The sequence below is a fragment of the Primulina tabacum genome, chromosome 14 (assembly GCF_025594145.1).
Source record: "Primulina tabacum isolate GXHZ01 chromosome 14, ASM2559414v2, whole genome shotgun sequence".
Classification (NCBI taxonomy): domain Eukaryota; kingdom Viridiplantae; phylum Streptophyta; class Magnoliopsida; order Lamiales; family Gesneriaceae; genus Primulina; species Primulina tabacum.
Window position 1 is genome coordinate 23,733,992 of NC_134563.1, and position 26,080 is coordinate 23,760,071.

Sequence of the window (26,080 nt, forward strand, 5' to 3'; positions counted from 1 at the left end):
ATTCGAAATTTTCTACGTTGTTGAAATACACACCTCACGTAGCTGGGAATGCGAAGGCAAAATATAACAGGTTTGTGAATGGATTGCATCCTCCTATATATACTTATGTTGTTTCTGGATTGCCTACCAGCTACGCAGAGGCAGTTAAACGAGCCAAGGCAGCCGAGGCTGGACTTAGGCGGGGAGGTCCACAGTATACTCCTCCACCTCCAGTGTCAGCTCAGCAGCCTACTTTGAGGCCGAGAGGTAAGAAGTTTAAGAAGACTGGTTCTGTTTCTTCGTCTTCTTCGAGTTCGAGTGGATCCCAGAGAGGGAGTCCTGTGATTGCTGCCTACTGTAGCCATTGTGGGGGTAAACATACTATCGAGCAGTGTCGAGGTATGTCTGGTACTTGTTATCAGTGTGGGCAGGAAGGCCATTTCTCTCGAGTATGTCCGAACAGGGGTACGACTTCTTCCCAACCCCAGCCAGGATTTAGAGGTGGCCCCAGTATGATGAGACCTACTGTTCCTGCTCCATCCTTTCAGCAGTCGAGTGTCCCACGATATCGAGGACCGGGTGGTCAGAGTGCCCAAGTTCCTCCTCAAGTGAGAGTGTATGCCATGACTGAGGATCAGACGAGAGAAGCTCCTAGAGGCGTGATTGCAGGTAGTTGCACGCTTTGCGATTGTCCTGCACGTGTTTTATTTGATACAGGAGCATCTCATTCATTCATATCTCATGCATTTGTTGCTTCTCACGATATTGAGTGTACCCCGTTGTATGATACTTTGTCGATAGCCACGCCAGCAGGGAAGATTATTTTGTCTGAGAAAGTTGTGCATAATTGTGTATTGATATATGAGGATAATGTGGTATTTCTGAATTTGATTGTCTTCCCAATGCACGACTTTGATTGTATTGTTGGCATGGATATCTTGATGACAAATCGAGCTACTGTTGATTGTTGTCATGGAGTGGTTCGATTTCGACCGATTGATGGACCCAAGTGGAATTTTTATGGCAAGGGTTCCCAAGCCAAAATTCCATTGGTATCTTCCTTGGAAATGTCCCGATTGTTGACTAGCGGAGATGAGGGTTATCTTATCTACGCTATTGATATTTCGAAGAATGAGTCTTCTTTATCTGAGATTCCTGTTGCGAAAGAATTCCCGGATGTATTTCCCGATGAGATTCCCGATTTTCCTCCTCATCGAGAGGTTGAGTTTAGTATTGATCTTGTACCGGGAACTGCGCCTATTTCGAAAGCTCCTTATCGCATGGCACCATTGGAATTGAAAGAATTGAAAGAACAATTACAGGATCTTCTCGATAAGGGATATATTCGACCGAGTGTATCACCTTGGGGAGCTCCAGTTTTATTCGTTCGAAAGAAATATGGTACTATGCGAATGTGTATCGATTATAGACAATTGAATCGGGCTACTGTGAAAAACAAGTACCCACTTCCTGTATTGATGATTTGTTTGATCAACTTCAGGGTACTTCTGTATACTCATTGATCTTCGTTCTGGGTATCATCAAGTACGAGTTCGAGATGAAGATGTGCCCAAAACTGCTTTTCGTACGGTTGATCTTAGAGTCATTGAAGTTAAGTATTAACGAATAAAAATGAGTGGTAACTGGATTGATTAAATTGTTAGCATTAATATATAAATTAAATCGCAGCATAAAATATTGGTTGACTCAACTGAAATACATCGAGAGTAGACGAAGAAAAATAAGGTATGTTGCGACCGGGTAACATACGACAGGTATCTGTATTATATGATATATGTCGGATTGATTTGATTGATTGGAATGAGAATACATGTCTATATGCCTTATTTGTTGATTGATGTGGCATACATGACATTGAGATTGATATATCGATGTATAAAATAAATGTTTTGTTAACACACATCGGATGCATACATCGATACATGACATGCACGTTGAGCTATGATCCTTGGATACCCTGATATGATTTGATTGGATTCTGGGGTTTGTGAACACAATTGCTATGTTGGTATTATATGACCCATAAAGCATAGACAATTGTGGCCCAGATGATTGGATATGAGATTTGGGATTTGATGGCGCTTTGTCGATGCTATCATACGAGTATCCCTTATTGAGGCCGGTGTGCCAGCTCGAGCATTGATTTGATAGCGATTCGTTTGATTCTGACATGTGCTCAGTGGATGGACATTTGACCTGATACCTCCACGACATACATGCATTGCATACCATATATCATTGTTTAGATACTTGTGATATATATGATGGTTGTTCCATACGGAGCTTTGCTCACCCCCAAGGGGGGCTGTTGTTGTCTTTGTATGTGGACAATGGCAGGTATTCCAGGATATCAGAAGACCGGAGAGGGTACTTCTGGAGGAAGTCACAGTTTGGGATGAAGTTTATGTTTTGTTTCCCAGTATATATATATATGTATTTATATACCGGGGCATGTCCCGAGGATATGATTTGTTTGTATATGATTGATTTTGATTATGTGTGTGCATGTTTATTATGTTAGATGAAATACTATTTTTAGTATTCAAATAAAATGATTTGGGCTCATCGTAAAGAAAATTTAAACTCGTTTTCCGCTGTAATTAATTAACCCTAATCAAATTGTGTTGTAATAACGATTAGGAGTTAAGGGCCCCACAGGACCAGTCCTACGCTGAACAACAAGATCCAATACCTACAGCCCTTACATGCACTCCAATCCTGTGCAGCTGTGGTTTTCTAGTTCCAGCCTTCTTCCCATCCAACCATCCCATGAAACACCCTATCTAGGCTCAACCTAGGACCCTAAGACACGTCACAAACCATAGCCAAGAGCCTTGGTCCAGCCCCTGACTGACACCCTAAGGCCGAACACCTACAGCCCTTCCATGAGACCCACTTCTGTACAACTGTCACGTTTCTGTCATCCTAGGAGCCTTAGAGACCGCCTAGACCGTATCCAAGAACCCCTCGCCAACCCATGCACTGAACTGATCGAACGAATCCATGACAGCCCTTAAACTCAAGGTTCATGCACAAGAGACGAGCCACGATTCTTGCCGTTTTAGCCCGTGATTTCTTCTTACCAGCCATCAGCCATGACCCAAAAAACACCCCAAATCCAAGCCATATAGCCGCAGCCACATCCAGAGGGTTCCAACAAAAGTATTGATCAAGAAAACAAAGACAACGTATGAAACATGCCACAAAAATTTTTAGAAAACGGTTTCGATTGTTTTAATCGCATTTTTAAAACATCCCTTTGCATTTTTAAACGCTCGAACCCTCGAATATCGTTGCGGGGAAGTCGGTGGGCGATCGGATCGACGTTTCGGTTGTTTTTCTTGCGTAAAAGTGACATGAATCAAACGTTCTATGTGTGATGAAGGGTCGGTGATGGTTGGATCAAAGAAAAGAAGCCAAAAATCGAATTCCCACTGCTAGGAAGTCTCTCGGCTGAAGTGTGTGTTCTATGTTTTTTTTAGAATAGGTGCCCGTCGAGCCAAATTTTGGCCGATGGTTCATGTTGAAACACTATGTATAAACAATTTTTATTTTAATATTATTTGAAATTACTGTTTTGACACATCTTTATCTATATACCCATGCTAGTTGCATATATAAAGAGCTTGAATATACAAATAGTAGAAAAAATATGATATGCTCATATGATGAGTATCATGAAACTCATATTTTGCAATACTGTATATTCTAAAAAATTCCAAGTCGATTCAGCCGTCGCTAAGAAGGATAAAGACCGCTCGAGTTTGAGACTAGTATCTGCGATGTGAGTACCATGTTCATTGGTAGGGGACATTGTGATGTCCGAGCATGCAGATAGGTACTCATTGTAGAGTGCACTGAACAACCCTCCAAAAAGGACTTTCCAAGTGGTTCTCACTTATCGAGTGAAAACGTCCTAGTTTATGGTTGTACACCATTAGTCCTTATGACCCGAGACAACATTGAGACTCTATACGCTAGCATTGCACTTCGACTTGTTTACCGACTCTCATGGGGTTATCAGGTGGCAAGGTTGGATGTTCTGTCGAAACATATAGGAGTCGATGCATTGTAGTTGGGGATTCACCGCTTATCTTCGGGTATTGATATCCTATGTGATCTCATGTGTATGTAGTTTGAAATATCTGATCAGAGTGATGGTGGTAATTGAGAAAGGGGTTTCTTAGATTACACCATCGATACAACTACGACATGACACATAAAATCGATTATTTGACAACTCTCGATATACCAATATTTGTCAAATTGGTCGGGATATATGAGATGAAGGGACCGTACTGTACGCTAACCATAATGAAATGGTTCTTGAATGCACTATCATTTGATACCTAGGGAATCATGTAAGCGATGTTGCAAGGCGTTTAACATGATTGGTTCGGTACTTTCAGACTTGAGTTCTGACGTTCTTATTATCAAGGAGTTGATAAATAACAGTGGAGAAATTGGGGTATGCTCATATAAAGACATGTTTAGTCCCGAATCACATAGAGATATGAACCCACTACTAGTTGTATCATTGAACCATTGAGGGTCACACAAGTGCTAACTTTTTAGATCCCGTTGAGAAGAAAAATAGTTCAATGTGTTGAACGGCTTATAAAGGAGTCTGTAAGCGCAAAGAAAATTAGAAGTATGACTTCTATAAGAGGATTATGGGGAATGTAACTTTTAATTTGTGAAAGTGTTCCTAAATTAAAAGATGGCTCAAATAAATAATGTATTTGAAAATTGTGATTTTCATAAAATTATTATGGACTAAATCAAATTAATTCAAGTGTTGAATTAATTAAACACTACGGAAATATTAGAGTCCAAATAATTAAATTAATCCAAGTATTGGATTAATTAAATAACTTTGGGTCTTGTAGAGTCCAATTAAAAATAATTATTCAACAAGTGAGCTTGAGTAAATTCAAACAAAAATTTTAATTGGTCTCAAATGTGTTTGAAATATTTAAATTAAAGTCCATGGGCTTTGTAATTGTTACAAGCCCAAATAAATAGCATGCTTGGGAGGTGAAAGGTTGAAGGCAACGTTTTCAATAAACAAGGCATGACATGCACATGCACTTTTAACCTTTTTCAAGCACCAAGAATTTTTCCCCCTTCTCTCCTAAAGGATCACCTTGGCCGAAAATTCTACCCCTTTTATTCAACATTTTTTATTCTTCATTTGTTAATGAAAGCATACTATTCTCAAAAGAAAAATGCTCTAATTTTTCTAGTGCAAAATTAGAGGGGATCTTCCTTGTTAGTGGTGAACCTAATTTGAAGGAATTTGAATAAGGAGTGCTCTTGGATAGCTAGTAAATTGTCTACACTCAAGAGCTAAGTTGCTTATAACTTAGTTGGAGCCAAAACATCAATCCTTGTGATTGATAGGTAAAAATTTCTTAACACACTATGTATGACATTTTTGTGTTTTTGTTATTTGCTACACAATATAGTGGGGTGCTCGGTTTTGTTTTCTTGTAGCAAACATATTTTTCAAACTTCTGTTGCATTTTCCGTTCACCGTAATCGATCCTATTTTAAGTGGTATTATGAGCTAAGGTTACCATATTGTGTAGCATATATATAATATTATATTGAGGACAATTTCTAACCGCATGAGATAATCGTCACAACAAATCGAAGGCCAAATTAGGGCTGTTCTTCGGCCCCATGTTACTGCCCATTACGGGCAGCTAAACAATCCTCTCTTTTAAATAAATTTTTTTTGTGCATGTTGGCCGGAATCTGGCGACGGATCTCCGGAAACGGCGATGACGACTAGGATTTTCAAAAGTGTTTCGAAATATCAAAGTGTCATGGGCCTTGATTTGTCGGGCCATTAGATGGTTAACATAATTTCTGAATTTAAATGGGCCATTATTTTTTTTGGTGAGAAGTGTCTTTTTTTTTCGCCCTTAAGTTTAAATCCACAAAATTTGTATATATTTTCTTATAAAACAAATAATTGAAGTTGGACTTTAGTTATTTATAGTAAATGGTGATTTACAAGAAATTCAGTTATAAAAAAATTAATTAGAAAGTGAACAAAGGAATTTGTTTACTTTGTTAATTTAATTTATAATCATGGCAGTTAGTGATTGGATCAAAATATATAATATTAGATCAATTTATTATTGTAATAATTAATTGATGGTGTATGATATGTTATATTATGCATGAAGGATGATCAAAAATCCAATCCCAATTTGCTAGGTGTATGTTAGGATATTTTGTGTTAAATTATTGTAATAATTATCAATTTATAAGTGAGCTTGGTTTACGGCCCGTTCCCACCCCATGAGATGTATCCCTATTTGCCAGGGATATTTTTTTGTAAATATTAGTATAGTGAAAGATCAAGATTGGAAGATGGTGGGCCTTGATGATTATGAAGATCGAAGACATAAAAATATTGGAAGCTTATGTAATTATGAATTTACATCCAATGCATTCCATAGGATTGGACCTAGGCCCGTGTTTGGCTCACACGAGCCATTAGTATTGGGGCGATTGATCATCCTTGTTAAGCTTACTGTTTATAATATATATGCATGATATATTATAAATAATGAGGATATGCATTATTATTATGATAATAACAAAGTTGCATGAATCCGCCAAACATACGATCAAATATGTCGAGTTTTAAAAACACATTAATGATGAGACCTTTCAAAATTAAAAACCTTAATTTTTAATAAGAATCAAAATTATCAAGCCTGAAAAGGAGAATTATAAAGGTGTTTATAATTTCCATGTCTTCCATCGACAATGGATGCATGATGAACGCTACCTGTGTTCAGGGCTTGGCTCATATTATTGAGGGAGCCCTGGACACCGGAAAGTTGTGACATTCATTGACAAGGTGATGTGAACTACGTGGAACTCCCATGATTTCGCCTCATATCGATGGGTAAGGTTTGACACGTAAATATGAATGACGTCATATTATTGGGTCCTAATCAAATGTGAGAAAAAAACTTACATAAAGGGTTGCATAGAGATGCAATTGGAAACTATCTTTTAGGAATTATGATTTCCTGATATTATTCGGGATTATAATTTGCTAAGTGGACCATACGTACCTACTGAAGAAATGAGTTTCTCGTTTTCACTAGAGGGTAGTGGAAAATTTCAAAACAGTGGGAGTGAAAATTTAAGAAGTAAAAGTTCATACTTTATATCTTATTAAATATTTTAAAATAGTCCTTAACATTTATCTCTTTTTATTTTTCAGTAAAATTTGACAATGTCTTCCATTCGCAACCTCTCATCTGCAATACTCGATAAACACATTTTAACCGAACCTAATTACCACAACTGGCTATGAAACCTAAAAATCGGCTTGAATTCGAAAAGGATAACATATACACTGACTGAGTCGCCCCCCGTTGAGGCTCCGACTAGCTGCACTCCTAAGGAATTGCAGACTTACAAGGATTGGTGTGACTATGACTTGAAACCTAACTGTTATATGTAGGCTTCTATGAATGATGAGCTGCAGAGGCGTTTTGAGGATGCAAAGAGTGCTGCTGACATTCATTTGCATCTCAAGGAGCTCTTTGTTGAGCAAACACGGCCTTTTAGGCATGCTGAAACGTCTGTCCTTTTTATTGCTTTAAAAGTACTAGAATTTTTTTTTAAATCCTCTAAATTTCGGCTTTCCCTAAAATACTTTTATAAAATATTTTACCCTTTAAAAAAAAACATCATTCAACTAGCATTTTAAAAATCAAGTGAAATAGTCATAAAATGAAATCGTCAACTATTTTACCAAACCTAAATAAAGCAATAAGTTTGAAAAGTTTAGCCCATACTAAACCTCTCAAAAATCTCTCCAAAAGCGTAAATAAATGGTTTTAAAATCTTTAACATAAATCATGAGTCATAAATCATAATGCGAGAAAAGTAGAAACGCTGGTCCTCGGGTTGTGTGCGCCATCAGTCCAGTCAAATCATCCGTCAAGACCTCCCTCAACCTCACCTGCATCCAACCAACCTAGTGAGTCTAAAGACTCAACACACCATAATCTTTATAACAAATAATACGTAATACAGTCAACATATAACGGTGAAAAATACTTGTACTTAAAATATCATTTTCATGAAGATGCATAAACTTCAAACATGACCATTTTCATAAATATTTACATGATGCATAAACTTAAGCATAAACATATTCATGACATTCATTTCATAAACCTTAACCTTTTTCCTTTTTTACTCAACATGGCATGACAAAAAACATTTTTCATGATCATAAACATTTTTACTTTGTTGAATTCAGATCGTTAATTGTGACTTTCCTCAAACCTCAAAAGTCGATGGATCCATCTACATGTAACCACAGTACTGGGCGGCGGGGGACACCAGCAATACTCTCACCGGTCAACTGGGCCCTGGCCTATCATGATCGAATAGAAATACGATCGTCGGGGCTCCCTCTGGGGCCTTCTCCCATAAATGGGCTCCCTCTGGGGCATTCTCCCCTCACGATATTCCCATTCTTACCTCAAACCTCATATCCTCATATCCTCATATTCGTAATAATGGAAACACGATCGTCGGGCTCCCACTGGGACCGTCACCCTCACGATATCTCCAATATTAGCGAATTAGTCACAATCACTTCACTTCCTTCAACGTTTTACATTCTCATCACTTTATAAAAATCATGCATAACATAACATTTTGTTTTTGAAACCAAGCATGCAACATGTCTTTTAAATGTCTTGCTTAAATCATAAAAATCCCTTAGACATTTAAAAATCATAATTTAATCATGAACATTTCATAAACATTTAAAAATAATCATAATATCATAAAAATAGCATTTAGGGCACTGCCATGACATTTACTAATTTTTAGGTGTAAAAAGACCGTTTTACCCCTAGACGTAAAACTTCCTGTTTTTGACATTTTCTTGAATTCATTGACTCTAACATGTCCCAAATAAATATTTAAGCCAAAATGAATTTTCTTATATTTTTATTTAGCTTAAATCAAGAACTTTTAAATTAATCTTTAAATAAGACGTATCACGGCGTTTTAATCCCGAATTAAACCAAACCTTAATATAAAATTCCCAAATTACAAACTTAGACTTTTAAAAATTATTTAAGCTTAAATAGAAATTTTCATAATTTTATAAAGCTTAAAACTATACGTTTCAATTAACTCGTTCATTAGCGTTTCGTGCGGCGATTAAATCCCGAATAAATCCAAAACTCGTTATTTTGATCCCAAATTTTTAACATAACCTTTTTTAGTATTTATTCTACCCTTCCAAGTTATGAGCCACCCCCATGGACCCTTGGATCAATTTTTCCTTCTTTAATTTTTGGTTTTGACCCTTCGACGAACACATCGGGCCATCTCCCAATTTACTCGAGCCACGCCCGAGCCACTTTGAGCCAAAACCTAGCCAATTCATCTAGGGACCCTACTGTGCAAGCCCAGCCTAAAAAAACCCAGCCCTGTCTCGCTCAAAACTTGCTGGAACTTGACCCGAAATTCTGCATGTTTTGTGTGTGAGATGTCCTAGCTATGTAAGGTTTCCTAGTTGCCTTAGGACTCATCAAGCCCCTAACCACTTGACCACCCTTGACCCTAACTGACCCTAAACCAGTCCCAGACCCGAGCCACCCCCAGCCCAAGCCTCCGAGCCACGTACGAGACACTGCAAATACACAGCAGCTCGCGCGCCTATGGCCTTCCTCACGCTCTCATGCTTCTGCTCGGCCCTGCCTGAACCAAACCATACTAGACCTCAAACCAGCCCCTTGTGCCCCTTCTTAGGACCCTAAGGACCTAACTTATCCCAGCCCCCAGCCCCTGACCGAGCCAACCAACCCTGCACAAGTTGCTGAAATCCTGCGCAACTTCTTGGTGCTCTCGGGTGGGAGTCCTTGTGTATCAGGACTCCTCCCAGCCCTCAAACCCGAGTCCTAGCTTGGCTAGGACTCTACTCTAGACTCAACCAAGACCCTAGCCGGCCCTGAACCCAAGCCAAGGCCAACCCTCTCCCCTTGATCAAGAAACCCGATCCCCTAAGCCACAAGACAGCAGGAATCGCTCTTGCTTGTTCCCATTCGATTTGCAGTGTTTGAGTGGTCCTAGGACACCTTAAATTCGTTCCTAAGCTTCAATTGTTCATCACCTATGATCATGGCAGCCCCTTATCATAAAGACAGTCTTGAATTTGCATCAAAATTCAAGTTTTCTCATGTGTGCATGCTATATCCGAAAATTCTGAAAAATATCAATCATGTTCCTTGTGCATACAATAATTCAACAATAATATGATATGATGGATGAGAAAAGGAGATGTATGGCATGCCTTTGCGTTATATACGCCCGAAAATCCGTTGACGACGAAGAACGGGACTCAACCTTGGCTTTGTTCTTGCTTGCACCCTTCGAAAATCCTTCTCCAAAGTGTGTTGTGTGTGTCGTGAGGTTTGAGAGGGGTGGGCGAGAGTTTTCAGAATTTGAAAGTGAGTGGCCGATTTTTCCTTGGTGCAAAGTGTAGGGTTTTGATAAATTTACCCCTTTAAATATTAATTAATCAACCTCAAGGCTTTTAGGCCTATTAAGCCTCTAAATTAAGCCCATTAAATTAGTTAGGATTTAAATAAAATATCAACAAGCTTTTTTTTAATTAAATATGTGAATTTATTAGCCGGATTGCCAAAAAACTCGTATTTTAGTTGAAAAACCAACCTCGATAAAATTTACGTCCCGGCGTATAAAATCACCTCAAAACCCCCTTATTTTCAAAAATACTAAAAAACATCAACCATAATTTAAATAACTAAAAATAATTATTTAATAAAAACATTTTACATTATCAGCCCTCGATCCCCGTTCCTCGATCGTCACTTGAATATTCCTTAAAAATACAATTTTATGCAACAATGTAGAAAAATATATTTTAAACATGTAAATATGCACAACATAATTAATTAATGCAATTAAAACATTTAAATAAAATACATGAGCATTTAATAATTCAAATACTTGTGGTTCGTGTGGACCTTTAAATTTTCGGGGCGTTACACATGCTACCGTCAAGGAACTGATCACTTTACGCATGCGAGATGGGCTTCAGTCCATGAGCATAGCCTAAAGATGATTGGGCTTGTGGACAAGCTCGTTGGCATGAATCTTACGTTACCATTGGATTTGACCACTTACGTGTTGCTCATGTCCCTGCCTAGCTCATTTGATACTTTTGTGGTGAATTTCAACATGAACAAACTGGAGCCTACCTTGGAGGAGTTGGTGAATATGCTTGTTATCTTTGAGTCCACCATCAAGAAAGAGAAGTCGGTTCTTTATGTGTGTTCTTTATTTGGTACGAAGAAAGGACCACATGGGAAGAGAAAGAAGCATTATTTCCAACATCCCAAGAAGAACGTGCCCTTGAAGAGGCAAACTCCGAGTCCCGCTGTGGCAGCCACACCAGTTAAGGCTGATAAGACTGCTGATATCTGTCATCACTGCAAGAAGCCTGGACATTGGAGGCGTAATTGCAGAGAATATCTTGCCTAGAAAGGTTTTGGAAACGGTATGTTCTATATTGAAGTAAACATTTCAATTAACTCTACTTCTTGGGTATTAGATACCGGCTGTGTAACGTACCATAATTTTAAACTATTTGAAATTTGCGCTACGTTACAATTGATATCAGAGCCATGTTTTTATAAAGGGTTATGCCTACTGCCAGTTGCGAAAAGTTCACGAAGTCACACCTCAAGTCTGTATGTTTTAAAGTATTAAATTCTTTCATCTATTAAGCATCAACACATGATTTCAGCATGTTCATGTTTAAGTTCAAAATACGTGCATTTTATGATATTAATATTATGTCCATGCATGTTGGGTATATATTAGAACAGTATGCCTCCCAGACGTAGGATTGTGCGTGGAGCAGCCGATGAAGATAGAGAACCTCAGGATGGAGAGAGGGCCACTCCTCCTCGTCCACCCTCGGATATGCAGGCTCAGATGTTTGCAGAAATGACACAGTTCTTCGCACAGTCTGTGGGGAACAATTCTGCAGTGGATACATGGGCGAGGCCCAGATCAAAGGTAGTTTATGAGAGTTTTAGGAGGATAGATCCGAAGGAGTTCTCGGGGACCACTGACCCGATGATAGCTGAAGGATGGATTAAGTCCATAGAGTTAATTTTTGTATTTACGGAGCTGCAGGATGCAAACAGGGTTAGGTGTGCCACATTCCTTCTGAAAGGAGACACCAGATTGTGGTGGGAGAGCGTATATGTGTCAGTGAACCTGAAAACACTTACTTGGGATGGTTTTAAAGAAGTTTTATACTCCAAGTACTTCACTGAGGAAGTACGATCCAGACTGACCAGAGAGTTCATGACACTGCGATAGGGAGACAGCAGTGTGGCTGAGTTTGTCAGGAAGTTCGAGAGGGGGTGTCACTTTGTGCCCCTGATTGCAAATGATGATCGAGAGAAGCTGAGGCATTTTATTGATGGTTTGCGGCGATCTTGCACCGTGATGTGAGAGTAGCTGGTACGACCACCTATATTGTTGCCGTGTCTAGAGCCTTGGCGGCAGAGCAGGACCAGAGGGACATAGAGATTGATAGACAGGGCAAGAGGCCCTACTGGGCACCTCAGCAGCAGCAACAGTAGCGACCCCAATTTAAGAGGCCTTTCCAGAGACAGCAGGGGAAGAAGCCATTTCAGGGACCTGCCGAAAGGGCAAGGGTCCTATCCCTCAGCAGAAGGATCCTCAGAGGCCGGGAGAGCACTCGGTGTGCCCGAAGTGCAACCGCCAATATCCGGGATAGTGTTTATGAGGATCGGGAAAATGCTTCAAATGCGGAGCCAGCGATCATGTGCTGAAGGACTGCCCACAGTGGATGCAGCCGACTCAGGGGAGAGTGTTCGCCATGGAGGCAGAGGAGGCGAACCCAGACATGACCTTGTTGACTGGTAACTTATTTAATTCAGCAATATATTACCTTTCATATGCATGTTTCAAATTTTATTTGGGATTATTAGTGTGTTGGTTAGTATTTTTGGTGACTTCGTGTAGAGGTTTTCTTCTATGCATGAGGTTAATATTCGAATTTTGGGATATAAGTTTTGTGTTTTGTGCTAACGTCTCTCAAGAAATATTTTTATTAAGAGGGTAGCCACGATGGCCTTGATAGATTCCGGGGCCACTCACTCTTTTATTTTGGAGACTTTCGATAATCATCTGGACGTCAAGTCAATTGGACTCGACGTGAGCTATTCAGTGACAGTCCCATCAGGGGAAGAGCTATCAGCTACTAGCATGGTCAGAGATATTGATCTTGAGCTGCAGGGCCACCTAGTGTATGGCGATCTGATTGTGTTGCCGATGCCAGAATCTGATATCATTTTGGGAATGGACTGAGTGATGAAGAAAAGAGTTCTTATTGACTTTCAGAAAAGGTCATTGTTGGTAAAACCGTTGGGCATGGAGCAGTTTCTCTTTCAGCCAAATAGATGGAGGAGTTTCCCTCGCATGATCTCTTGCATGCAGGCACAGAGACTTATACATAGGGATTGTCAGGCTCTCTTGGCTAGCATTGTTTCCACACCTAACGTACCCACTCCGTCGATAACTGATGTACCGATTGTCAGAGATTTCCTGACGTCTTTCCAGACGAAGTCACCGGCCTTCCACCAGAGAGAGAGGTGGAGTTCGCCATTGACCTTGTACCAGGAAATGTGCCAATCTCTAAGGCACCGTACCGATTAGCTCCAGCTGAGATGTTAGAGCTCAAACAGCAGATTCAGGAGCTTTTTGACAAGGAATTTATTCGCCCTAGTTTCTCACCATGGGGCGCACTAGTGATCGTTGTAAAGAATAAAGATGGGAGCATGAGGCTGTGTATCGACTACCGAGGGTTGAACAATGTGACAATCAAGAAGAAATACTCACTTACAAGGATCAAGAACTTATTCGACCAATTGCAGGGAGCTACAGTGTTTTCTAAGAAAGATCTACAACCAGGATATCATCAGCTGAAGGTAAAAGATGCAGATGTTCGTAAGACAGCCTTCAGAACCAGGTATGGGCATTACGAGTTCTTAGTGATGCCGTTTGGACTAACGAATGCTCCACCAATTTTTATGAAACTTATGAATCGAGAATTTCAGTCCTACTTAGATCAGTTCGTCATAGTTTTCATTGAAGAAATTCTTATCTACTCGAAGAGCCATGAGGAGCACAGCCAGCATTTGGGTACAGTTTTTCAGGTCTTGCAGAGCCGCAAGTTGTTTGCAAATTTAGTAAGTGTGAATTCTGGTTGGAGAAAGTAGCAATTTTGGGTCATATAATATCTAGCAGTGGCATTGAGGTGGATCCAGCTAAGGTAGCAGCAGTTAAGGAATGGATTGAACCGAAGAATGCGTTAGAGATCCGCAGTTTCCTAGGCTTAGCAGGCTACTACAGAAAATTTATTCAGGGGTTTTCTTTGATTGCAGTGCCACTCACTTTATTTACTAAGAAGAATTCTAAGTTTGTATGAAGTGAAGGATGTCAAAAGAGCTTTGATACTTTGAATCAAGCTCTTATTTCAGCGCCATTTTTGCCATGCCATCATGGATGCTTCTAAGCTCGGGTTAGGCGCAGTTTTGATGCAGTACGGTCGGGTTATAGCCTATTCCTCCAGACAGTTGAAAGTGCATGAGAAGAATTATCCGACTCATGATCTTGAGCCAGCTGCCGTTGTCTTTGCATTGAAGATATGGAGATATTATTTGTACAGCGAGAAATGCCAGATATTTACCGATCACAAGAGTCTCAAGTATTTCTTCACGTAGAAAGAGTTGAATATGTGACAGAGACGGTGGTTGGAGTTAGTGAAAGACTACGATTGTGAAATTAGATACCATCCGGGGAAAGCTAATGTTGTCGCCGATGCCTTGAGCAGAAAAGTTGCAGTCGTAGCACAGTTTTCAGTGCAGAGATCTATTCAATAAGAAATTTAGAGATTTGGTTTAGAGGTTTATCCTAAGGGAAGGGCTCCTAAGCTGTCTAATCTGAGAGTCCAGTTTTCTTTGCTAGACCGAATCCGTAGTGGTCAGCATTCGGATGAGCAGTTACAGAAATGGAGACTGAAGGATGAGGCCAAGGACAATGTACTCTACGCATTGTCTGATGGTATTGTGAGATACAAAGGAAGGATGTGGGTGGCTAGTATTGATTCGATCAGAGAGGATATTTTGATAGAGGCACATACATCTCCTTATTCTATTCACCCAAAAGGTACCAAGATGTACAAGGATTTGCAGGCACTGTATTGGCGGCCTGGTATGAAGCGAGGCATCCGTCGATTTGTGTCTGAATGCCTCACTTGTCAGCAAGTGAAAGAAGAGTATCCGAGGCCAGCATGAATTCTTAAGCCGCTCCCTATCCCCGAATGGAAATGGGAGTATATCACCATGGACTTTGTTGTTAGTTTGCCTAGGTCAATTAGATGATCCAATGCCATTTGGGTTATAATGGACCGACTTACTAAGTCAGTGCATTTCTTACCGGTGAAGACGACTTTCTCTATGACTCACTATGCAAAGCTCTATATCAGGAAGATAGTTCGATTGCACGGGATCTCAGTTTCTATTTTTCCAACAGGGACCTGAGATTCACATCGTCCTTTTGGAAGAGTTTACATGCAGACATGGGGAAGAAGTTGCTGTTCAGTACTGCATTTCACCCTCAGACAGATGGCCAGTCTGAGCGAGTGATTCAGATTTTGGAAGATTTGCTGCGAGCTTGTGTGATCGATTTCCATGGGAATTGGGAATAAAAGCTACCTCTAGTGGAGTTTACCTACAACAACAGTTTCCAATCATCTATAGGTATGGCTCCCTACGAGGCACTGTATGGGAGGAAGTGCAGATCGTCGATTTATTGGGATTAAGTCGGTGAGAGATCAGAACTTGGTCCAGAGATTGTTCAGCAGACTGCAGATGTGGTGGTTAAGATTCGAGACAGAATGAAGACCGCATAGAGTCATCAAAATAGTTATGCTGATAAGAGGAAAAGAGATCTTGAGTTTGCCGTAGGTGACCACGTTTTCGTGAAGATAGCACCTACGAAGGGTGTTATGAGGTTTGGAAAGAGATGCAAGCTCAGTCCGAGATTTATTTGGCCGTTCGTGATACTTGAAAGAGTTGGGACTTTAGCTTATCGTGTAGCCCTACCGTCGAATCTGGCCGGGGTACACAACATGTTCCACGACTCGATGCTGAGGAAGTATCTAGCAAATCATTCGCATGTCTTGAGCTATGAGCCGTTGCAGCTTGCTCTGGATCTATCGTATGAGGAGAGACATGTTAAAATCCAAGACAGCCAAGAGCGGAAGCTTCGGAACAAAGTGACCATGAAACATCTGTTATTCGTTTTCTTAAAACGTGCTAGATTTTTTTTTTTAAAAACCTCACTGAGCATTGGCCGAACCATAAAATATTTTTGACATCATTTTAAAAATAAACATCCAACTGTCATTTAAAAATCCAAAAGAAAATATTTTAAAGCATAAAATCGTCAAACATTTTACCAACCTAAAAACATTATTCGAAAAGTATAGCCCATACTATAACCTCTCAAAAATCTCTCATAACATAAATAAAAGACGTAAAAATATCTTTAACATTACTTAAAATCATAAATCATAACTAGTGCGGAAAACTAGCGTCGGTCCTCGGGTTATGTGCACCTTCAGTCCAGTCAAGTCAACCATCAAGACCTCCATTATCATATTCATAATCAGTATCACCTGCATCAATCACACCTAGTGAGTCTAAAGACTCAACACGTCATATTCTTTATAATGAGTAATACATAATACAGTTAACATATAACAGTGAAAAATACTTGTACTTAAAATATCGTTTTCACGAAGATGCATAAACATAAATACTTTCGTAAACATTTTCATGATGCATAAAACATTTTCAAAAGACATAAACATATCACTTAAACATATTCATATTCATGTCCATATTCGTATTCATATTCATGTTTGTGTTAATGTTCGTGTTTGTTGAATTCAGATCGTTGATTGTGACTCGTATTCCTAAACGTATTGGGCGATGGATCATCTAAAGAAAACCACAGTACTGGGCGGTGGGGACACCAGCAACACTCTCACCGGTAAACTAGGCCTTGGCCTATGTATTAACATATTCGTATTCGTATCCGTATCCAAGGAAACACGATCGTCGGGCTCCCACTGGGACCATAACCCTCACGATATTTCCAACATGTAGTAGTCACAATCCCTTCACGTCCTTCAACATGTTATCATCACTTAATAAAAACATGCATAATATCATTTTTATTTTGAATATAACGTATTAATGCGTTTTAATCCCGAATTAAACCAAACCTTAATATAAAATTCCCAAATTAAAAACTTAGACTTTTAATAATTATTTAAGCTTAAACCTAATTTTTCATAATTTTATGAAGCTTAAAACTAGCGTTTCAATAAACTCGTTAATTAGCGTTTCGTGAGGCAATAAAATCACTGATTAAATCCAAAACTCGTTATTTTGAACCCAAATTTTAAACATAATATTTTTAATATTTATTCTACCCTCCCAAGTCATGAGCCACCCCCGTGGACCCATGGATTCAATTTTTGTCTTTAAAATCTCGTTTTTGACACATCGACGAACACGCCGAGCCATCTCCCAATTTACTCGAGCCACGCCGGAGCCACCTTAAACCAAAACCTAGCCAACCCACCTAGAGACCCTACTGACGAAGCCCAGCCCAAACATACAGTCCTAGCCCGACCAAAAACGTCCTGGAAGTCGACCTAAAATTCTGCACGTGTGTGTGTTTGTAGTGTCCATGTTGCATTGGGACTCCTAGCCGCCTAGGACTCTACCAGCCCTTAACCACCGACCACCCATGACCCTAAACTTCCCTGGACCACGCCCAGACCAAGCCCAGACCGACCCAAGCCATGGAACTCAAGCAGCAACCCACTGGACCTTGACAGCACTTCACGCACAGCCCTTGCTTCCATGTGCCTACCTCACGTTTCTGGCACCAGCAGCCAGCCCAGCCGTCCCAGAGCCTGGCCCGACCCTTGTGCACCCACTTAGGACCCTAAAGACCTAGTCTAGCCCAGCCCAAGCCCCCTGGCCGAGCCCCTAAACTCTGCACAAACTTCTGAAACCTGCGCACAATTTCTGCCAATTCTCGGGTAGGTGTCCTTGATGGATAGGACTCCTCCCAGCCCACTTATTTCGAATCCTCGCATGGCTATGACCCTACCCTTGACTCCCCCACAGCTCTGGCTAGCCCTGGAACCAAGCCAAGCCCAAGCCTAGCCCTTAAGAACAAAAACCGAAGCCTAAACTCTCCAAGATCGCAACTTGCTGCCAGCCTTTGTTTATGATCGTGTGGTGTTATTTGGTTGAGTTCTAAGGCTCCTAAAATTGCTTAAAACTTGCCCCTTAGCCTCCTAATTCATGGCAGCCCCTTTAACAACATGAAAACATGATTTTTGGAATTAAAAACACAAGTTTAAAGCATGTATGCACATAGTTGCAAAAATAGGACTTGTGTGACTTATTTTCATGCAAATTCATAAAAAATTACATAATATGGTGTGATGATGAGTAAAGGGAGAATATGACGTGACTTTGCGTTTTTAACGCACGAATATCCGTTGACGAAGCGAAGAACGGCGACGAGAAACGACGGCTTGAAAAATCTATCAAACTTGATGCTTTTTCCTTCCACTTTTGATGTGTGTGCCGTGTGTTGTGTTTTGGGAGAAAGAATTTGAATTGAAAAGGGGTGTGGGGCGTGAGTTTCCTTGAGGTTTGGGAAGGGTTTAACATAATTAAATACTAAATAATACACTAATTAGGACTTAGGTCTATCAAGCTAACAAATTAGGCCCATTAGTCTTAATTAGGATATTAAAAATAATTTTGCTTAATAAAATTTGTGAATTTATTAGCCGGGTTGCCAAAACGTTTATATTTTTGTTGAAAATCCAACACCGATAAAATTACGTCCCTGCGTATAAAATCACCTCAAAACCTTATATTTTCAAAAATAAGAAAAAGCATCACCCTTAATTAAAAACAATTAACCAATAAAAATATTTTCTATTTTTCAGCCCTCGGTCTCCGTTCCTCGATCGTAACTCGAATAACCTTTAAAAATATATTTTAATACAATCATTTAGAAAAATATATTTTAAACATGCAATTATGCACAACATAATTAATTAATGCAATTAAAACATTTAATTAAAATACAAGAGAATTTAATAATTGCATGCATGTGGTTTACGTGGACCTTATAATTTTCGGGGCGTTACAATCTTCCCCCCTTAAATTGAATTTCGTCCTCGAAATTCGCTTATCCTCGATAATCAAAATTTTAGAATTAGTTCTAGTATCCCAAAAATCCACGCTTCTCCTGCGCTACTGTGATAAAACTTAAGTTCTAAGATGTCCTTACGCTCCTTGATCCCAATTAAATTTTCCTCCTAAATCCTTATTTTCGAATTGCGACTTAAAGAGACCCAAATGACTTAGTCCTGTTACTATTATAACCTCGAATTTCAATTTTTCTTACAATTCCCAATAATAAAAGATGGATGACCATACTTATCGTATATTATTTTCCTCATTTTATACCCAAAATATTCATCAACTTATCAAATTCAAATCTTAAAATCCCAAAAGCATCTGCTAACGCTTAGATTTTCAAGCCTAGTATCGATTCATCTTATAATACCCTTGATTAACATTTCTTATAACACTATATCCAAGATATCCCACGTTTCCAAATATTCTTAAAAAGTCTAAATCCTCAAAATTCTTCTCATTTAACCCATTCAATTATTGCTTATTGCTAAACTAGTCCTCAAGTTCCTTAGAAATTGCAAAATAAATTCTTAATTTCCTCAAAAATTATCTTAATTGGTCCTTAATTTCAAAAATCCTACGAATAACCCATAAGTTTTTGGCATTCTTATTCCCTTCTATAGGTTTCCCATAACATAAATTTCGAAAATTTAAACTTATTTACCCAAAATCAATTCTCATAAACAATATTACACTTCCATCAAAACTTAAAATCTCAATTCATACATTTTCTTACTCCCGAGTAATTGCAAATCCTCGAATCATTATTTCTTATGAGTAATTCCCAAAAATTATTTTGACTAGTAAGCATGAATCAAAAAAATATTTCCTTAGAAAATCTACGTCTCCCAAAATCATTCATAATATTCACGATTAACTTATAGCCCAAAAAGTAGAACGTCAATACTAAAACCCAAAATCAACATAGTCCAATTCCACCACGAATCCAACATGCGTTAAAATCAAATAATTTCTTATTTCATATCGTATCACGTATAAAAATCCCAAAGCTTATAAATCATATATCCTCATAGAGCTATTAAACATGTGACGTAAACATATAATTCATATAATTATGCAGATAACATCATAAAATCATATAAAACATGTAAACTTACAAGTTTGAGGCTTGACGACTGATCTTCCCGGCGCTGATTGTGGCACAACCCTTTACAGGACCTTTGCTCTGATACCAACTGAAACGTCTGTATTTCTTTTTCTTAAAACGTGCTAGATTTTTTTTTAAAACCTCACTTAGCATCGGCCGAACCATAAAATATTTTTGACATCATTTTAAAAATAAACATCCAACTGTCATTTAAAAATCCAAAGGAAAATATTTTAAAGCATAAAATCGACAAACATTTTACCAACCTAAAAACATTATTCGAAAAGTATAGCCCATACTATAACCTCTCAAAAATCTCTCATAACATAAATAAAAGACGTAAAAATATCTTTAGCATTACTTAAAATCATAAATCATAACTAGTGCGGAAAACTAGCGTCGGTCCTCGGGTTATGTGCACCTTCAGTCCAGTCAAGTCAACCATCAAGACCTCCATTATCATATTCATAATCAGTATCACCTGCATCAATCACACCTAGTGAGTCTAAAGACTCAACACGTCATATTCTTTATAATGAGTAATACATAATACAGTTAACATATAACAGTGAAAAATACTTGTACTTAAAATATCGTTTTCACGAAGATGCATAAACATAAATATTTTCGTAAACATTTTCATGATGCATAAAACATTTTCAAAAGACATAAACATATCACTTAAACATATTCATATTCATGTCCATATTCGTATTCATATTCATGTTCGTGTTCATGTTCGTGTTTGTTGAATTCAGATCGTTGATTGTGACTCGTATTCTTAAACGTATTGGGCGATGGATCCATCTAAAGAAAACAACAGTACTGGGCGGCGGGGACACCAGCAACACTCTCACCGGTCAACCGGGCCATGGCCTACGTATTAACATATTCGTATTTGTATCACGTATTTGTATTCGTATCCGTATCCAAGGAAACACGATCGTCGGGCTCCCACTGAGACCATAACCCTCACTATATTTCCAACATGTAGTAGTCACAATCCCTACACGTCCTTCAACATGTTATCATCACTTAATAAAAACATGCATAATATCATTTTTATTTTGAATAGCGTTTTAATCCCGAATTAAACCAAACCTTAATATAAAATTCCCAAATTAAAAACTTAGACTTTTAATAATTATTTAAGATTAAACCTAATTTTTCATAATTTTATAAAGCTTAAAACTAGCGTTTCAATAAACTCGTTAATTAGCGTTTCGTGAGGCAATTAAGTCTTGATTAAATCCAAAACTCGTTATTTTGATCCCAAATTTTAAACATAACATTTTTAATATTTATTCTACCCTCCCAAGTCATGAGCCACCCCGTGGACCCATGGATTCAATTTTTGTCTTTAAAATCTCGTTTTTGACACATCGACGAACACGCCGAGCCATCTCCCAATTTACTCGAGCCACACCCGAGCCACCTTGAACCAAAACCTAGCCAACCCACCTAGGGAACCTACTGACGAAGCCCAATCCAAACAACCAGCCCTAGCCCGACCACAAACGTCCTGGAAGTCGACCTAAAATTCTGCACGTGTGTGTGTTTGTAGTGTCCATGTTGCATTGGGACTCATAGCCGCCTAGGACTCTACCAGCCCTTAACCACCGACCAACCTATGACCCTAACCTTCCCTGGACCACGCCCAGACCAATCCCAGACCGACCCAAGCCTTGGAACTCAAGCAGCAACCCACTGGACCTTGACAGCACTTCACGCACAGCCCTTGCTTCCATGTGCCTACCTCACGTTTCTGGCACCAGCAGCCAGCCCAGCCGTCCCAGAGCCTGGCCCGACCCTTTTGCACCCCCTTAGGACCCTAAAGACCTAGTCTAGCCTAGCCCAAGCCCCCTGGCCGAGCCCCTTAACCCTGCACAAACTTCTGAAACCTGCGCACAATTTCTGCCAATTCTCGGGTAGGAGTCCTTGATGGATAGGACTCCTCCCAGCCCACTTATTTCGAATCCTAGCATGGCTATGACCCTACCCTTGACTCCCCCACAGCCCTGGCTAGCCCTGGAACCAAGCCAAGCCCTTAAGAACAAAAACCGAAGCCTAAACTCTCCAAGATCGCAACTTGCTGCCAGCCTTTGTTTATGATCGTGTGGTGTTATTTGGTTGAGTTCTAAGGCTCCTAAAATTGCTTAAAACTTGCCCCTTAGCCTCCTAATTCATGGCAGCCCCTTTAACAACATGAAAACATGATTTTTGGAATTAAAAACACAAGTTTAAAGCATGTATGCACATAGTTGCGAAAATAGGACTTGTGTGACTTATTTTCATGCAAATTCATAAACAATTACATGATATGGTGTGATGATGAGTAAAGGGAGAATATGGCGTGTCTTTGCGTTTTTAACGCACGAATATCCGTTGACGAAGCGAAGAACGACGACGAGAAACGACGGCTTGAAAAATCTATCAAACTTGATGCTTTTTCCATCCACTTTGATGTGTGGGCCGTGTGTTGTGTTTTGGGAGAAAGAATTTGAATTGAAAAGGGGTGTGGGGCGTGAGTTTCCTTGAGGTTTGGGAAGGGTTTAACATAATTAAATACTAAATAATACACTAATTAGGACTTAGGCCTATCAAGCTAACAAATTAGGCCCATTAGTCTTAATTAGGATATTAAAAATAATTTTGCTTAATAAAATTTGTGAATTTATTAGACGGGTTGCCAAAACGTTTATATATTTGTTGAAAATCCAACACCGATAAAATTACGTCCCGGCGTATAAAATCACCTCAAAACCTCATATTTTCAAAAATAAGAAAAAGCATCACCCTTAATTAAAAAAAATTAACCAATAAAAACATTTTCTATTTTTCAGTCCTCGGTCTCCGTTCCTCGATCGCAACTCGAATAACCTTTAAAAATATATTTTAATGCAATAATGTAGAAAAATATATTTTAAACATATAATTATGCACAACATAATTAATTAATGCAATTAAAACATTTAATTAAAATACAAGAGAATTTAATAATTGCATGCATGTGGTTTACGTGGTCCTTAAAATTTTCGGGGCGTTACAGACCAAGTTGGTCAAAGTCCGGTGGTTGAATCATGCAGTGGAGGAGGCCACTTGGGAGGCCAGAGCAGACATGAGGAATCGCTACTCGGAACTGTTTGGTAAGACTTAATTTTGAGGAAGAAATTTATTTAAGTGGTGGAGGAATTGTAGAACCCAAATTCAGTACACGTAAAACCCATGCATTTATTTAATTGTTAACTTATGTATTTAAATTAAAATGATTTTTAGTGGTACATGATTTATAAATTTGCATTAAATTAAATTATTTATGTTTTTGTGATTCACGTTAAATTGTTTTCTTGATTTTCATGTTTCAGGCAATTATTCGATGCGGGATCGAGAAAAAAAGACCGGCGACGATTTGGCAATTGTAAATGTGATATTTATTTTAAGTCAAGAAAATGACATTAAATGATTTATTTAGTTTTAACATTTTAAGAGCCTAATATAATTATTATGTGATTTTATTATTTTAGATTTTAAAGTTTATCAATTGTGTAGTTTATTTTAAAACAAGAGATTTTATTAAAGTTAGTAAGGGGGTTAGCATTTTAATTAGTATTTTGGTTATGCATTTTTAATTGTTAACTAAGCAAATTCTTTTCCTCCTAATTTATCTAAACACACACACACACTTCAGCACACACACACATACACACGTTAGACACACACACACACACACTTCATTCCATTTCGTTTCATTTTTTTTAGAGAAAAAGTTAGGGTTCTTAGAGTTTATAGCAGCCGCCCCTTTCCTCTGCAATTTTCCAGCATATTCTCGCCCACTTTTTTTTCAAGAAAATCGTGTCATGGTCGTCCCGAATCAAACCTCGCACATTCCCCGCTTCGATATCATTGTTTCAGAATTTTTTAAAGATCAAAGGCATGTATATTCTATTGTTTCTACATCGATCTCATTATATTATGTGTTGTGATGTTTTGTATGCGTGAAAATCCATGTATGTTGTGAAAAGGTTTGATCAAAAACGTTTGGAATGATTTTTAGATTACAATTTTTAGATCTAAAAACGTGTATGTTGTCATTTTGATTACTGCAAAAATTTGGTCAATTTCCTGGAAAAGATTTTACCATATAAAACGTAGTAATTTTCGATACCTTCGATTTGACAGTAAATTTGTAATTTTTTGACAAGAAACAAGTGAGTTATGATCAATTTTGTGAGACTGCTCAAACTGTGATTTTTTGAAAAATGTGTTCTTGACATGTTCTTGAATTTTACCGTTATAGGCTTCATTGGGGACTGTTAGATGATCGCTGCTACATTTAGATATAATGAGTATGAGGTTGGGATGATTTTTGGAGCTTCGTTTTGTGTCGATAAGGATTAGGTTGCATTAGAAGTCGTAGGAATCATTTTGGTGTCAAAATGTCGTGTTCATGAGTTGTTTTGCATTGCATGTCATGCTTCATTGTTTCGGGGCATTTGTGTGAGTTGAGTCCTTGACATAGTGTCCTAGGATGAGTGTTGACGTAACGGTTTGAGTCGATAGGGCGTGGCTTAGAGTTTGCATCAAATTTGAGCTGTTGGGGTTGAATGGACGTAGAACTAGCGCCGTAGCGCTCTTGTGGAGAGCCGCAGCGCCCGACACTCACGTGTCAGAACGCTGCCTAGCGCCTAGGTGCTAGGCTGTAGCGCAGTAGCCCTAGCTCTACGGCGTCTCCGCGGACCCTTCTAGCACTGCGGCGCTAGAGCCTAGCGCGGCAACGCAGCAAGGCCCAACGCCTAGGCTCTTGAACATGATTTTAAAACCAATATTTTAGGCTCATGTCTTCTATGTTTTGGGAAATTTTCACACATCGTTTGAGGATTTGTTTTGGGGATTGACATCATGTTTAGTACGATGATTAAACGAGGTCAAGTCCTGAGTGATTTAGAATGTCATAAAAAATTTGTCATTTCAGGTGGTGAGCACGACTATTACGTCTAAGCTATGGAAAAATTGAGTACATGTAATCATGTTTGTACGTGCAGTAGTGGCCCCAAATGAGATCCAACGAATTCCTGAACTCCATGTAAGTATGTTCGACGTGCAAAAGAAAATATTTGATGCTTTTGAGGTATGCTAAATGTCTTGTGACTAATTATGAACGGGTTTGAAATTCGGTGAACGTGACCGAGGACCTCTCCACCCAGGTAAAGTATGACTGAGTTTAGATCAGGATTGAAAAGTGGTAAAGCATGACCAGGGACCAATCCACCCGGTAAAGCATGACCGGGGATCTCATGTATGTGGTAGTGGACTTTCCCTTCCAGCCCAGTACTGTGGTTTAGTCTGATCAGGTACATTTATGCATGGGTCACTTGTTTTGAAACATATCTCTATGAAAAAATGATGAAGTTTATGCATGTTCAAGTATGTATGAGGAAAGCATGTTTATGAAAAGTTTTATGATGATGACACGTATAATTTTGTGTTATTACGTTCAAGTTTAAGTATGTACGTTCTACTTTAAGGATACATGTGATTTTAT